General features: G+C 42.8%; 1 protein-coding gene across 4 annotated transcripts in view; it reads right to left on the bottom strand.

Moving 5' to 3' along the window:
- DPP4 (dipeptidyl peptidase 4) overlaps positions 1–15,305 on the bottom strand; it is a 992,858-nt gene that overhangs the window by 453,432 nt on the left and 524,121 nt on the right. The window lies entirely within an intron of this gene.

Below are 15,305 nucleotides of genomic sequence, written 5' to 3'. Positions count from 1 at the left end.
AACTGCATTATTGAATCTCTGTTGTCTATCCTAAATTCTTCTCTCCTCAACATAATCCTTGATAATTGTAGTAATAATCATCTTGGCGCTAATATCATTTCTGGAGAAAGTTCTACAGAAACCATCCGGAGGCGCCTCTGGATAGGTGGCTGGGCTGTTGTGTAGTTTATGGCTCTATAGACTCTTTAGTGTTAAGAAATCTTTGTTTCTCATCTTCAACTTTATTTTCTGAAAAATCTACCTTCACAAAAACCTCTGTAACTTTTGAACCGCACGTCCTAGAACCAAAATTTAACTGTCATTTTGAACCTATGATCCCAAACTTTCCAACAACAAACGACATTCATTATAGTTTTTCCACAAACGCATTTCCCGCAGGCAGAATAAATGCCGCAAATTGCAATTTAGCTCCATTTCACCACATGCCAAAAGAGCGGTTTCTTGTTTCCAACTGCTGAAATTCGTTTTCAATCTGATAATCATACATGAATCATTGCTAGTATTGACTTGCAAAAATCCAAAGTAACTCTCACTTATCCTGAATCTCCTTTAGTGATTCAAAATCATTTTAGCATATTTTCCCATTCATTGCAATCACATTCAAAAGTATTTTTGCCATATTTTAAAATCATACCTGTTTTCTCTACGCTTGCTAGGGGAACTGGGATTGAACTGCATTATTGATTGGATTCCTGAAACCTGTGTGCCCCCATTTCCATCTCTTCATAGTGCATAGTGGAGTGAGTGAGTAGTCACAGGGGAAAGAATGATCATATTGTCTTTTGATTGAAACCATATCAAGTTTATTTCTGTGTTGCATTTTCCCATCATTGCATTTCCTTGAACCATAAAAGTATTCTCTGCTACCTTCTTCTCCTATTCCTACCCCTAACTGATTAAGGAGATTGTTGATATTGTAATATTACCCATAACTGATCACCGTTCAAATTCATAAGTGTCCAATTCAGATATATTATATTCATAAAAGTGTTATATATATTGTTCAATTTTTCAAACAAACCTTTTAAGTTGCAAAACAAACCTACTTCTTGGCTCAGTGAGGTCGGGGAGATTCAAAGAGAGGGGCGTTATATAAGGGTTCATCATCCAGATTTAAAGAACTTTGACATAAAAATATATAAATAAGGGCTTCCATTGGGCATCCCATACTACACATTGACTTAGTTGAAGTGCTGGATTGAAGTCATTTACACAGTGGAGACATAAAATATCTACTACGCAATCTGCAACTTGATTGAGCCTGTTTTTGTGTGCTTTTGGGTTCCACATTACCATGTTCCCTACGGCTACACCTCCAGACTTTAATCATCCTATGGTCACTGAACCTGTGGTGCAAATCGAGGAAGGTCACTGGCAGGCTCTTAAAAGCCTTTCCGAATATCGTGCCAGAATCAAGCATGTTTTGGATCGCAAACGTCTTCCAGCGCCTAATTTGAAGCCTGGGGATGCTGGGTTTTAGCTCGTTATAATGTGTTGCTCACCACATCACTTGTTTCCAGGGGCAGTCTGGCCTATAGGGAACTCTGGAGAATTCCTGTTAGGCCTCTGGAACCTGGGCCTCTTTTTTTTGGCAACCTATTTTATTTCCAAATGTTCTCATAGGTACAGGGTTGGGAATGCTGAAAAGGTGCAATATTTGGCCATTTTGAAAATCATTTCCAGGGCATATGTTGGTTTCCAGTCCACCCCTGCTTGTTTCTCTATAACCAAATGGCATTAGCCCTGGTCCGCATCAATTGACTGCAAAATTGACAAGGCAATTCTTCATATTTTGTTCTCATACATTCCCACACCATCTGAGCATAACATTTGAGTACATCAATTAAAAATGTCATGAATATACCCACCAAAAATATGGAGATCCATATTTATCACAGTATGAAACTACATATAGGTAAGTCACAAAATATATAGTGTATACAGTGATAGAAAATTGGCCAAATCATGGAAATATCAAATCAAGAACAACTAATAAAAGTTCTCATATACAAACACAAATCTTCACTGGTGACCAGTTGTGCTTTGCCTAATCCTTTGTACATAATGCATTACACAGACTAACACACTCCCATTAAGAATGCTATCAGTAAAATACTAGCTACTTTCAACATATTTGTCTCTTTAAATCATTAAGTGCACAGTATCAATTTGATTTGATTTCAAGCAACCTTTCACTTCGCCATGTCCACTCTTTAAACAATGTATTATTTTATATTGTCAGAGATTGTTTAAATGTTCCTTCACAGCACAATCATCAGATGTGACTTGTGTTGGTGAAGGAAATTAACCTCTCCCACCCCCGTAGGCGCTTTAGAGTAAGGCAAGTCCCATAAATACACTTTCGATATGCTAGGGCGAAGGGGTGGGTGCTAAGGGACCCTCGATGGACACAATATTATGCAAAATATAGATGCTTAGACTTAATGCGGGCATATAAGTAGGTGCCATTTTCATAGCTACATGGAGAGGGATGTGTTATCTTGGCCTTTTCCCCTAGAAGGCTGTATGATTTCTGGTGTGAGCGTTTTTGGGCATGCCTTCACTGTTTCTGAAGCAATTCTTTATAAAAGAGTAACCAATTATGGAAACGTATGTTTAAGGCTGGGGCCTTTTTTTCTATTTACAGTTTAAGGTTAAATTTGTATTGCGTGCATTTCATACAAAAATGCTTCTAGGTGCTCCAGCTGATGAATCAAAGCACTTAACCTCTAAAAAGATTTATCACTAGAGCAAAAATTGTCCCAGTGCAACAAACATGTTTACAATGCATGTTTGTACGCGAGCAATGTTTGCAATAGTCAGTCATTTGTATTGGTGTAAACATACATTTAAAGTACACGTGTATCCTAGTTCTAATTGTAATTGCACATGTGCACGCTTTCTGTAACACAGCTCCAAGTTAGGTTACACATACATACCACTACTGCAAATAAGCCTGGACTTGGCATCTGCTAGTAGTTAGCGAATAGAGGTGTGTAATAAGACCAATACAGCATAAAACCCAGTGTTATGTCAACAAACTCCCACTGCTAATGGGATTATAGTGCATTTCCAGAATCACGTAGTCCATCTGTCCATCAATCCACCCCCCCCCAAATCGATCGATCCATCCACTTAGTGACACCGAATCTGTTCCTCCAAATATTGGCAGACCCTGACTTCTAATCTCTTATAGGTGTGACAAATGTAGCAGCATACTGCAACTGTTCGCTATTAAATTGGCAGTGAAGCAGCACAGAGAATTCCTTCTCATGCTAGAACAATACATTGCCCAATGGTCCCACTGTCACAGTATTATCGTCTCTGAATAGAACATTTACAATGTGCCAACATAGTTTGGGCTCATAAACGGAAAGGTTGTCTATGTTCTGACTGCAGAATCTGTACCACAGATTAACCTCAAAATGACCGTCCTATATTCAGGCTACCAAGCATCTTCTGATGATGTTCTTGTCCAATTAGAAGATCTATGTTAGTCGTTACCAGAGGTTCTGAAAGAGATTAATAGTATTGGAAAGACTTTGGACTGCAAACTGAATGATGAGGAAATGGAAGCCATGCCAGTTAGTCTGAATGACCATTCTAATGAACACGATGCAGGTGCCAGTGGTGCAACACGGGCTTTACACACCTCAGGAATGAGATATAAAGACAGATACAGGACACACATCACTGTACTCTCGGAAGTGACTGGCAAACAGGACAGACATTTTGAGTGGTGCATACTAAATTTGATCCTTTTGGGGCAATGTGAATATCATAGAAAATAATGTGTTCCATCAAATGCTGCATCTATTTAGAGGCATAGCATACCAACTCACTAAGAAGATACCAAATGGTGTCGTAAAGAACTGAGCAACAGTCCATCGGAACAGTATAAAAAGGCACGATTTTTATGGGCAATTTTTAAAAAAGGATGGGACTCAGGGCAGGATATAGAGGGAGGGATCCTGACTCTGCTCTTAATTAAAGAAGTGTTTATGAGAGAGGAACCACTGTGTGGAAGAAAAATGCATAGTAGTATATCAAACATAGTGTGTGGGCTTTTGGCTAGAAGCACTGAAACAGGCAAGGTTAGCAAATGTTTGACTTCTTTCACGATTTGAAGTCATGGTAGGTTCTTGGTAAGAGGAAGGGAGGTGTTCTGGATGTTATGGATTCCTCACAATTTTACACCAGTGGAGCATCCCTGGCAGGACAAGGGAATTCTGAGTTTAGAGCTCCTTTGGTAAAAGTACAAACGTGTCAAACTAGAAGAAAAGCACTACAAGCTACTAAAAGATGTGTTGACTGCCGATATGATTGATAGCGTGGTACCTAGAGAGGGTACACCTGGACTGCTTTCTACTCTCAAAAATGAGAAAAAAGGAAATGCCAAAATATACAAGATGCTGAACACAGTTGGGGATGAGGAGATAAATGACAACAGGAGCCAGAAGTGCATGGTAAAGTTGAGGAAGTACAATGAAACTGATATAGTGTACGAAATTCAGAAAGTAAACGTCTGCTCTGGTTTAGCCCAAACTTGTGATCAGGCACTACACTCCTCCTTGTGGTCCCTTCCGTCAAATCAACAAGAATAGGGGGATCCTCCTTCTTCGTCCAAACCCACTCAATCTGGAACATAATTCCCCTTAACATCTGCCACCTAGAGGATCACTGTTGTATCTTGACGTGCGTATGCTGGTGCAACGTGATGACATTCTGCAATGGAATCTTAGAATGTCAACGTGCATAGAACGGGTAGTGAAAGTTAATTGATTTATTTATGCATTCATTTGTAGAGTGCAACCAAGCACGGAGGCATCTGAGCGCTTAACTTAAGGATATGGTTACAGGTTAGTTTGCTGTGGTCGTGGCGTTACAGTAATGCCACATGGCATTCATATATGTTGGGTTACATACACGTTGTCATGAAGCAGGTGCATTGATTGCTTATATACAGGTTACATGCAGCCTTCTTGGGCCAACAGCCAAGTTTAGAACCTTTCCGGAAAGACCAGAGCGGCAGGTCTGCTCTGCGAGCTAATGGCATAGAGTTCCACTGTTTGGCCATGATTACTGGGAAGCTGCAGCTGCCATCTTTTTGCAGTTTGAATCTAGGGATAGAAAAAAGGTGTGAGTCGGCAGATCGGGTTGGTCTGTTAGTGTGGGCTTTGGAGATTTGGTTGGCAAGGTAGGCTGGGGCGCTAATGGACAAGCATTTGTGCGTTAGTGACAGGACTTTGAATTTGATGCGTTGGAACCCATTTATCGCTGACGACTATTCGTAGTGCTGTTGAGGTCCTTTTTTTGATAGTAAATTACATGTTCTCATACCCTATGTGATGGAATTGCCATTCATTACCACCTGTAAGTGGCGACAAGATGGTATGAAAAAGGACATCGACAAGCGGAGCGACCGTGGGCAACAGGAATGTGTATCTGGATCAGGCGGGAGCTGACACATCTGTTGTGGTGAGACAACAGTGTCACTCGAGCAGTGACAGAATGAATGAAGCAGCCCCACCAGTGCCTGAGCAGCCTCAGTAGGCACATGGAACCGTGTGTGCAGTCACGCATAGTGGTGTTGAGGATGCAGTGTCATCAGAGCGGTTGACAGCGCAGCTAGAGTAGTTTTTGCAGCACTATGCAAGCGGTTTCGGAGGAGTTGTCTGGAGTCAATGACAGTTGTGCATGTAACGTAAGCTCGACAGAAGTGAGTGAGCCAGATCAGGTGATTCGCCTGCTGGGGTGTGGAGGCGGGTGCCTGCTGTGGATCATAGTCAGAAGAGGGAGGTGGGCCATCTTAAGGAGGAAGGCTGGCAGAGTGTAGGCATTCCCAATCTGCCTGTTTCGTGCATGGATGCCATTACTGCCACAAAGCCAGTCAGATAGCACAGTGAGTTGTGCACTTGTTCTGACATTCGTGTGCAGCCTGCTGACACAGGTTTGAATCCCGGCAGGGCCAACTCAGCCTTTCATCCTTCCGAGGTCAATAAATTGAGTACCACACAGTGGGATAATAATAACAACTGTTATTGCAGAGCTTAGATACCTGCAGGTTTGTAGTGCTATATACAAACTAGTTATTATTATTATTATTATTATTATTATTATTATTATTATTATTATAATTATCTCAGACTCTGTGTCCGGTTGTTCAGAGCATATACTTCAGCCATTGTAAGGCCATGCTGCATCCAATGAGGCAGTGGTCATCTTATAAGCCGTTGTATTGCCCTGTATTCAATTGACAGATAGTATTTGTTACATATAATCTTCAATGGCAGGTTGGCAGTGGGAGTTTTCACCCTGTTAAATATAACATTGGTACAAAATGTACCTGTTGTATCACTGTCGAGGAACACGAGGAAGGGGCAGTGAGGACCACAAATCGCATGCAGTTTTTTCTTTTTTGTGTTCCTGATAACTGAGTGGTAGTGGTACCAGCAGCTGTTTCTTAAGTAGGAGGAAGATGAATAACTTGGATCCACCGCCAAAGTTCTTGGCCACGCTGCGACAGCCTCCTATTCCATAGGAAGACAGGAAGTCTTATGCAAGTTTTACTTCAAAGTATCTGGTGGGGAGAGGTTTTCGAACAAATGGACAATTTCAACTTTGATGCGCTGTTTGGAGGGAGAGGTGGTTAGAATTATAAAGAAATTGATGGATGAAGACAAGGTTGTAGAAGGTAGATGTTACAGGTGAGGGTGGTGGGTTGTAAGGGAAGGCAATGAAGAAATTGGAGGACCAGTTTGGTAAACAGATTAATGTCGTTTTGGGGAGATATACATTTTCTTTTGAAGAAACAAAATGTGGGGGAATCTGTGGATGCCTTCATAGCGGATCAACAGGTTTGTTGGCATTGTGTGAGTTCATAGGGAGGAAGGATGAATACAATTGATGATGCACACTTATAATCCACAAATTCAGAAAAGCTTAGGGCAAGCAAAGAATCCACCATTGCAGGAGTCATTGTCGATTGAGAAGGGGATGGAATTAACAAGTTTGTGTTTGAAGGAGGTCAAAGCCAAAAGGGGAAAGGAGTGTGTGGAGGTTATGAAGGAGGTGGAGAGCGATAAAGAGTCGGGGGAGAGGAGAAGGTATGTGTTGTAAATAAATCTATGAGATGGGTGCATCAGCAAATGTTCTGCACGCACCATCACATGGGGTGTCCAAAGGTCAGTGCACAAGATGCGGTTACAGGAAGCATGCCATGAATGTGGAGTTCCCCGGCATGTGGGTAAAGTGTAGGAAATGTGGCAAAATGGGCCATTTTGCTAGGTTGTGTAAAAAGAACAGAGTACTGGAGAATAACAAGTGAATAAAATATGTAGGAGAGGGGAAGCAGAATGGTCAAACATGGTAGTTCATATTGTTGGAGAGGTAGGGTAGGATGAGGAAGGTACATATTTTCCTCCCAAGGTGGAGATAACTGTGGCTGGAAGCACTGTGAAAGCTCTAGATGATAAGGCTTTTCCATATACCATTGTACCGGAGGAGAAATATAGAGAGATATGGGCAGAAAGGAAACACACCTTACATAACCGTGACATAAGACCTAGTGTGGATGGAGGGGGCAGGATCGATGTGTTGGGTTTTGTGAGGGACACAATTACACATGGCACAAGGCATATTCGAGCGCAGGTATATGTTGTAGCTAAAGATGATTGTTTACTTGGGTGAAAACACCTTGACAAGTTAGGATTGGAGTTACATCTGGGTAAAGAGCTACAAGTGCGGGTGATTGGGGTAAACAGATTGGATATATACGCTCAGGAAGTTGCATCAAAGTTGCATCAAAGTGTGTTTTGGAAGGAAACAGTGATATTACGTGTTTATTGCCATAAAATTCATTTGCCAGTGCAGGTTGTGCCCTATTTACATAAGGTCATGAACTTGCCTCTGGTTAAGAGACAAGGTGAGAGAATAACTACATGGCTAATGTCAAGAGGGGATAATTTAACCAATAGAGTGGCTGTCCCTGATTTTGGTCGCATGGCAATCTGATGGTCATATCCGATTGTGTGTGGACTTAAAAGATCTAACTTGAAATATTTGGGTTAACAGGTATCTGTTACCAAAGGTTAATGAAATGCTAACAACCATGGTGGAGGCAGGATGGTACACCACTATGGACCTCTCGTCTGCCCACCATCAGTTGAATTTACATCAAATGTCCTGGGCTCTCACTGCATTTATTACTTCCATGGGAACATACAAATTCAAGAGAATACCATTTGATTTAGCTTCACCATCACCTGTTTTTCAGAATATTATGGAAGATTTATTGGATGATGTTTCTACAGTAAAATGTGTCCAAGATGACATGTTGGTGGATGCTAAAATCAAAAAAGAACATGATGTGAGTGTTTGAAGTGTTGCAGAGGTTGGAGAAAGTTGGGATAAATAGTAAGAAGGAAAAGTGTCAGTTCAAAGTTCACCAGGTGTAGTACCTGGATCATGTTTTGGCAAAAGAGGGTTCAGAAACTCGACCTGAGATGGTTGATGCAATACTCACGGTAAAGTCACCAAAGACTAAAGACAAGTTAAGATCATTCCTGTGATCAATCAAATATTACACACAGTTTGAGAGAACTTTGCAGCGAAGTGTGCGATTTTCAGGAATATCTTAAAGATGAACCGGGAGTTTGTTTGGGGAGATGAGGAAGAAAAGGCATTTGTACAATTGTGAAAGTAGATGCATGAGCACGAAGCTTGGTGTGGTCCTCAATCAGCTTCGGAGGGGTTGAGGGGTATCCATAGCCTTTGTGTCTCTGGTTCTCACAGAGACAGAAGCAAGATGCTCTACTATAGAACAAGAGAGTTTGGCATGCTACTGGGCCTCCATATATATTAGGACTTCTTTTTGGTGTATTTCATACAAAGTCAGGAGTGATCATATGCCACTGATACATTTATTCCCCAAGAGAGCTTCAGGCTTGTTGACACGAGCACATAGCAAGATGGTTAGCTGATTTACAAGCATATCATCCTGTGATTGATGGTTTATCTAGAGCACCAAGGGATTCTAAGGTCCAAGAGAGTGATGTGTGTAAGGAGTGGATTACGCAGGTAGAAGAGACCATGAGTAATACTATTTCCAGTTCACTTTAGCTTGTGGAGGTGAGAAAAAATGAGGAAATGAAGATCACTATACAAAACACAGGACAGGAGTGGAAGGTGGGGGAAAAGATGTGTTCTCCATACTACAAGGTGTATGATGAATTGAGTAGTTCTGGGTTGGGTCTGGCAAGGGGTGAAAGATTGATACGCCCCACTTCATTGAGGAAGGAATTTATGAGACAGGCACACAGTGGTCATCTGGGGAAAAGCTTGACAAAACTGAGGTTGAGAGAGATGTTTTGGTAGCTGGGTATGGATGCTATGGTTGATGATGAGGTGGGGTCATGCATCCCCTGTAGCATGAGCGGTAAATCACTAAAAACACAGAGAATAGAAATGGTCAAAGTAGACATACCTGAGCATGTGTGTGTAAAAGTGGTGACCAATTTCATGGGTCCCATGTGTTTTTTTCGTCAGGAAAATTGGTTTGCTAATATGGGCATTGATTATGCTTCTAGATGGTTTGAGGTAGAATTTGTGGAGAACATTGCTACAAGGAGTGTGATTGATTATCTGGAAAGATGATTTTTGAGGGAAAGTTATCTAAAGATCATCATATCGGATAATGGTGTACAGCCAGTCTTGCGTGAGATGTGAAGATATTTGGCTTCATATGCTATTGAAAAGAACTGGACAGCATTATACAACTCTAAGGCAAATTGGCTTGTGGAATATATAAATGGAATATTTAAAGAGACAATTCAGTTGACACATGCCAATGACATGGAATGGAGGGGAGTGTGTTCATACAATGATGATGGCGTACAGAGATACACCACATGTGGCAACTGGGGTAGCGCCTTTTCAAAAAATGAGGGGAAGAGTGATGCGGTCCAGAGTATAGCCACATTGGTTGTTGGAAGGGACAGCTAAGCCGGTAATGGGAAGAGACAAAAGTGAGTGTTCATTGAAGGTGGGAGATGTCATATGGGTGAAGAAACACTTTAGTGTTCGGGGAAACCCTTTTTTTCGTGTTCACAGTTCTATGGGCCTATTGTTGTGGTGAGAGTAGGGAAGTGACATGTGATGGTAAGTGATGGTAGAAGATGGAATATGGATCTGTTAGCTGTTGTAAGGAATCCTGATCTCATGAAACCTGTTTCAGAGGGTACTGATAATGGAACATCAGGGACTGATGATGAGGAGGATGGGTGGTACAAAATGGGGTGTGCTGACAGAGGAAGGGCGACTACCAGCACGTCCTCAGGTCAGGAAGAACATGCACTAAGTCAGGGAGTCCATATGGAACAAAGAGGGAGAGAAATCTATAGTTCTGCAGAGTTGCCACAGAGTGATGATGGTGGTATGGAAGGTGAATTAAACACATGTAGAAGTGATGGTGGTCAGGGCAGAGAAAGAACTTCTCTGTGGGTGAGAAGAAGGCCCATAAAGTATGATGATTACGAAATGTCATAACAGTGTCATGGAAAAATATGGAAATGTTTTAGCAATCATATGAAAATTACATCATAGTTGGTAAAATGTTTATTTAATATTTTGAGTTCTATCATTAAGTTTGACTGCATTTAATAATTGTGTAACAATGCATGTTCCAAACTCACTTAGGTTACTACTGATGGGTTTATTACCAGGTCTTCAGATACAGTTACAATAGGACATAAGAAGGTAAACACATAACACCGGCTCCCATCACCCACACAAGCAGGATCTAACTGCCTCCTCAGAGAACCTCTGCCATGAACATTCCAGAATTCACACATCAACATTCCATGTGACATTACCAGCTACAGCACATACAGACAGACACTACATAACACACCTCCCTCCATTACCAATACACACATACATACGACACACCACAGACACGCACATCATAACACATTTCCCTCTTTTATGAATACACAACACCATGGCAGAACTCCACTTCCTTAGTGTATTCCCTACCATCATGACAACAGGAATCTACACCTACACACTTCTGGTTACCTTTCATAAAATAAGCAAAACTCCCTCTGTCTGTTCCTGCCACGAACAAACTCTAGGCTCTCACCCTAGAACCTTACCTGCCCAGATCCAAGGCACTCCAAACTACACTCTTACAGCACCCCAACACTACAGAACCACCTTCCGCCTGCCCCCGCCACCGGCAGGCCTCCAGGCTACCACCCTGAAGCACTACCCGACCTTGAAGACGACAAATACGTTGTCACATTGGCAAATCAATCATACGATGGGAGTGCAACGCCACCACTCCCTTACAACCACTCAAAACGACATGGCTAAAAGGTCACGTACTACCAGACAGAGCTGTAAAAATGCCCAAACAATTCAAGGACGCTGGTCAGTCATCCTCAAATTCACCAACATCACATCTGGTTGACCACTCACAGCCCCGATGACAACCTCTCTCAAGCCACTGAGTTGGACCCAGTACCAACACTAAAAGAAAAAACCTAGGGTTCTGGTACACAAAAACGAAACACAAGAAACCAAAACTCATCAGTCTAGCACTCCATCCCACACCATAACCTGTGGGTTCCACAACAAGCAACCCCTGCCTGTCACCCCCAATAAAACCTCTAAACATGACATCCTTTCCCTTAGTGATGAGCATACTCTACTACAACTACTCTACTACAACTTACACAGGCGCTACCTCCCCTAAAGCTTCCTACAACCTCTTGGGATCTTACCTCCCCATACTAACACAATAGAGGCGCGACCTCACTTAAAGACCTAGTGGCTATCAAAGCTCACCCACTCTGGAAGTTCAACCACCTTGAATACTCACATTTTCCATAGGTACGTCTACCACACTAAATTCATGCCTGTGAGGGTGTCGCTACAGTCGAATATCCTACTATTAAATGACCTATGACAGTTTAATGCGAGACACACCATATGCCGCCCTTCAAACTAACAGTAGCACTACCTCACATTAAACCAGACATCACCCTGCACTATAACACCACAGGACCATAGTGTTACTCACCCACTCATAATGACCACACTGACACTCATTCACCTGGAGTACCTACCAAACCCTCACGCACAACACAGGAGGGACAGCCTCCCTCGGACACCTTTGTGGGACTCACCCAAACACTTCATGCCCACTTTGGATGTTACTCTTTCGTGCATCCATGCTAATCCACACCCAACCATTCCCGAATATTCGAAACATAGAAAGCACACCCCAACTCAACTCTGAATTTCTATACACCACAAAGATGCACATGTAACCCATTAGACAGGTACAATAATGCCCTACGAGTGTCCTATAAGTCCATGTTGCCATTAGCCAAACTCATAACGAAAATTATATATTCATTTTACGCATCCATAACCGGTAATCGGCACTATACTGCAATTCTTCAAATTGGTTAGGTCTAACATCACCCATATCCAAACCATTCTCACTTAGTGACATATGCAATTCACCTAAATGTCCATAACCGAATTTGAGCTCTACGCTGCAAGTCTGCAACAGTAGTTATCTCTACAACATATTCTAATACATTTGCACCTCATACTCAACTCACACTTTCAATGCATTTGCACCTCATCCTCATTCTCAACTCACCCTTTTCATGTATAAGCCACACTCACATATTCACCATACCAACTGCACCACTTATGGCATTGCTAAATGTCCAAATACTACCCTGTTAGGACACTATTCAGAGTACATTCGAAACCATGAAAAGGATATCTCCTTCCACATCGAATGTACATCCTTCGATTCCACTCTGAACTTTAAGACCATAATGCTGACCTAGTCCGCAACGTTGCACACACGTCGCGACCTTCACATTATCAACAGGTGGTGAACAGACGGTCAACCGGCGCCCATCCTTAAATCTACAAAGTCACTTGAACAGGTGCTGCATTGCCACACTATGCAGCCCCACCAGCTCCAACGAGGCATCCATTCGCCTTAGATTATAAAAACGTGAATGCTTCCCTAAACAATTCACACAGAGAGCCTTCTTCCTCCCTGACGTAGCACCTGGCTCACCAAAGTACCTTCTGCGTTGGCCGCTTCTGAACGCCTCACTATCTGAGGAGGAGCGGCTTCATTACCCCTCCAAGTATATGGATCCCAATGCCTTGAGGATACCATGATGAGTCATATTGGTGTGACGGCGTGACGCTTCCATCAACACCCAGGTCCTTTACTCGAACACTGCAGTACTTCCTATCACAATGAAAGTCATTGCGCGAAGCACCAAACTTGAAGCTCTTGCAACGTCGACATTGAGCTGCACCTGCTCCTTCCAATTCTGGAACCTTAGAAGCACAGTTCCATCGCTTTGCCAACTCCCCCTGGGTCTTGTGTGACATAATCAGTCACAGTTTCTCAACAGAGGAGTGCTGATCACCACTGACCAACAGAATACTCATCCCTTGAGACAACATAACGAAGGTCCCATAGAAAGTCTCTTCCCAGTATAAGTACAACAACAAACACAACAGCATAACCGATTACTGCAGGTTTTCAAAACCACGCTGGTAACGCTACACCCTCTTCACTCTTGGCGGTGCCCCATTACTTCGCTTATGAATGCGCAACTGCCCATTTCCTCGGCTTTCCTTTTCTTTAACCGGAAAAAAGGTTACTTAGTTCTCCCCTTGGGCCAGCTCCTCTCCACAGCTTGGGCAGCAAATCTTTCCTCCTCTCTCTCGTGGGACTGAGAATTGTCCTTACCCTTTCTGAACCAGCTCCTTCTCCAGCCCGCAGGACTCAGCTCTCCTTCCAGCTTATGGGCAGCTGATCCCACTTAATACGGGGCCCTCTTCCTGTTCCTTCCCCTGCGCCCTGGGTGATGGTACTTACTAGTTTTGGGGGGAGTGTTGCCCTTCTTCGTGCTCCTTGTCCTTTGCCTTCCTGCACCCCCCACAGCAGGTTCCTTCAGCTTCCTTTTCTTCTTGTTACATGTAGGTTCACTTCTAAAGTCATCCCATCCTCGTCGCCAATGTAACAATGCAAGTTCCAAGCTCACTTAGGTTACTACTGATAGGTTTATTACCAGTTCTTAAGATACAGTTACAATAGGACATAAGAAGGTAAACACATAACAACAGCAGCTCCCATCACCCAGGCAAGCAGGATCTAACTGCCTCCACAGAGAACCTCCGCCATGAACATTCCAACATTCACACATCAACATTCCATGTGACATCACCAGCTACAGCGCATACAGACAGACACTACATAACACACCTCCCTCCGTTACCAATACACACATACACATGCCACACCACAGACACGCGCATCATAACACATTGTTATAGTTTAATGTCATTCAAAGTTGGGTTATCCATTGTATGAAAGGAAGCATATGTTGTATGTCATTGCATGCAGAGCAGGTAATGACAGTTGGAGCCTATGTATCGCTGATGACTATGCTTAGTGCAATTGAGGTCCATTTATTTATAGTAAATTACTTGTAATCTTACCCTATTATCTGGTGGAATTGACATTCATTACCACAATCACCTTGCCGTCTGGAGGGCCTTCAAGACCTGCCTTCCCCTCCCCTTCTGCACCCTGAGGAACCCATTCCACTCTTTGGGCTATTCAACCACCCCACAGGTAGGTTGGTGCAGCAATGAAACCACCATGAAATTTACTGAGTGACAGAGATAATCCACGCCAGCAGACCACAGGACAGAATCCACACCACATCTACAAAAGCAAGAAACCAGCCAGGACACACAGATATGTATCACATTCCATGCTTATGGGAGATAGCCAAAGGCACAGAAACCCTACAGCACATATCTGCTATCATACACTGCTTAAAACACATTGCACAACACCTCTGCCATAAGAATTCAGCTATCCCTCATGACAAGCATTCGGTCTAGCTGGACACTTAATAAGTGTCCTGCACGTACATACTCTCCAGACTACGTCACAGCACCAATCCACATGCCAGCTCAATATGGGCAGCGAGCAGGGACTTGGCCACCCCAACCTGCCTTCCTATTGGCTAAAATGCACACAGGCATTCTAAACTCCTCTGACAAATTTCCCATACCTTGGACTTTTGTTTGTTTGTTTATTTATTTCTATAGCGCTCCGGACCCAGGAGTATGGGGGCGCTTAGTACAAGGTTACAAGGCACAGTACATGGTAATAAACAGTGAAGCTAGAACAATTTAAATAGCAGTTATATACAGGCAGTGAGGGTGAAAGCACCCAATAGTAA

This window comes from Ambystoma mexicanum, chromosome 9 (assembly GCF_040938575.1).
Source record: "Ambystoma mexicanum isolate Mex_15411 chromosome 9, UKY_AmexF1_1, whole genome shotgun sequence".
Taxonomy (NCBI): domain Eukaryota; kingdom Metazoa; phylum Chordata; class Amphibia; order Caudata; family Ambystomatidae; genus Ambystoma; species Ambystoma mexicanum.
This window is presented reverse-complemented; position numbering and strand designations above follow the sequence as displayed.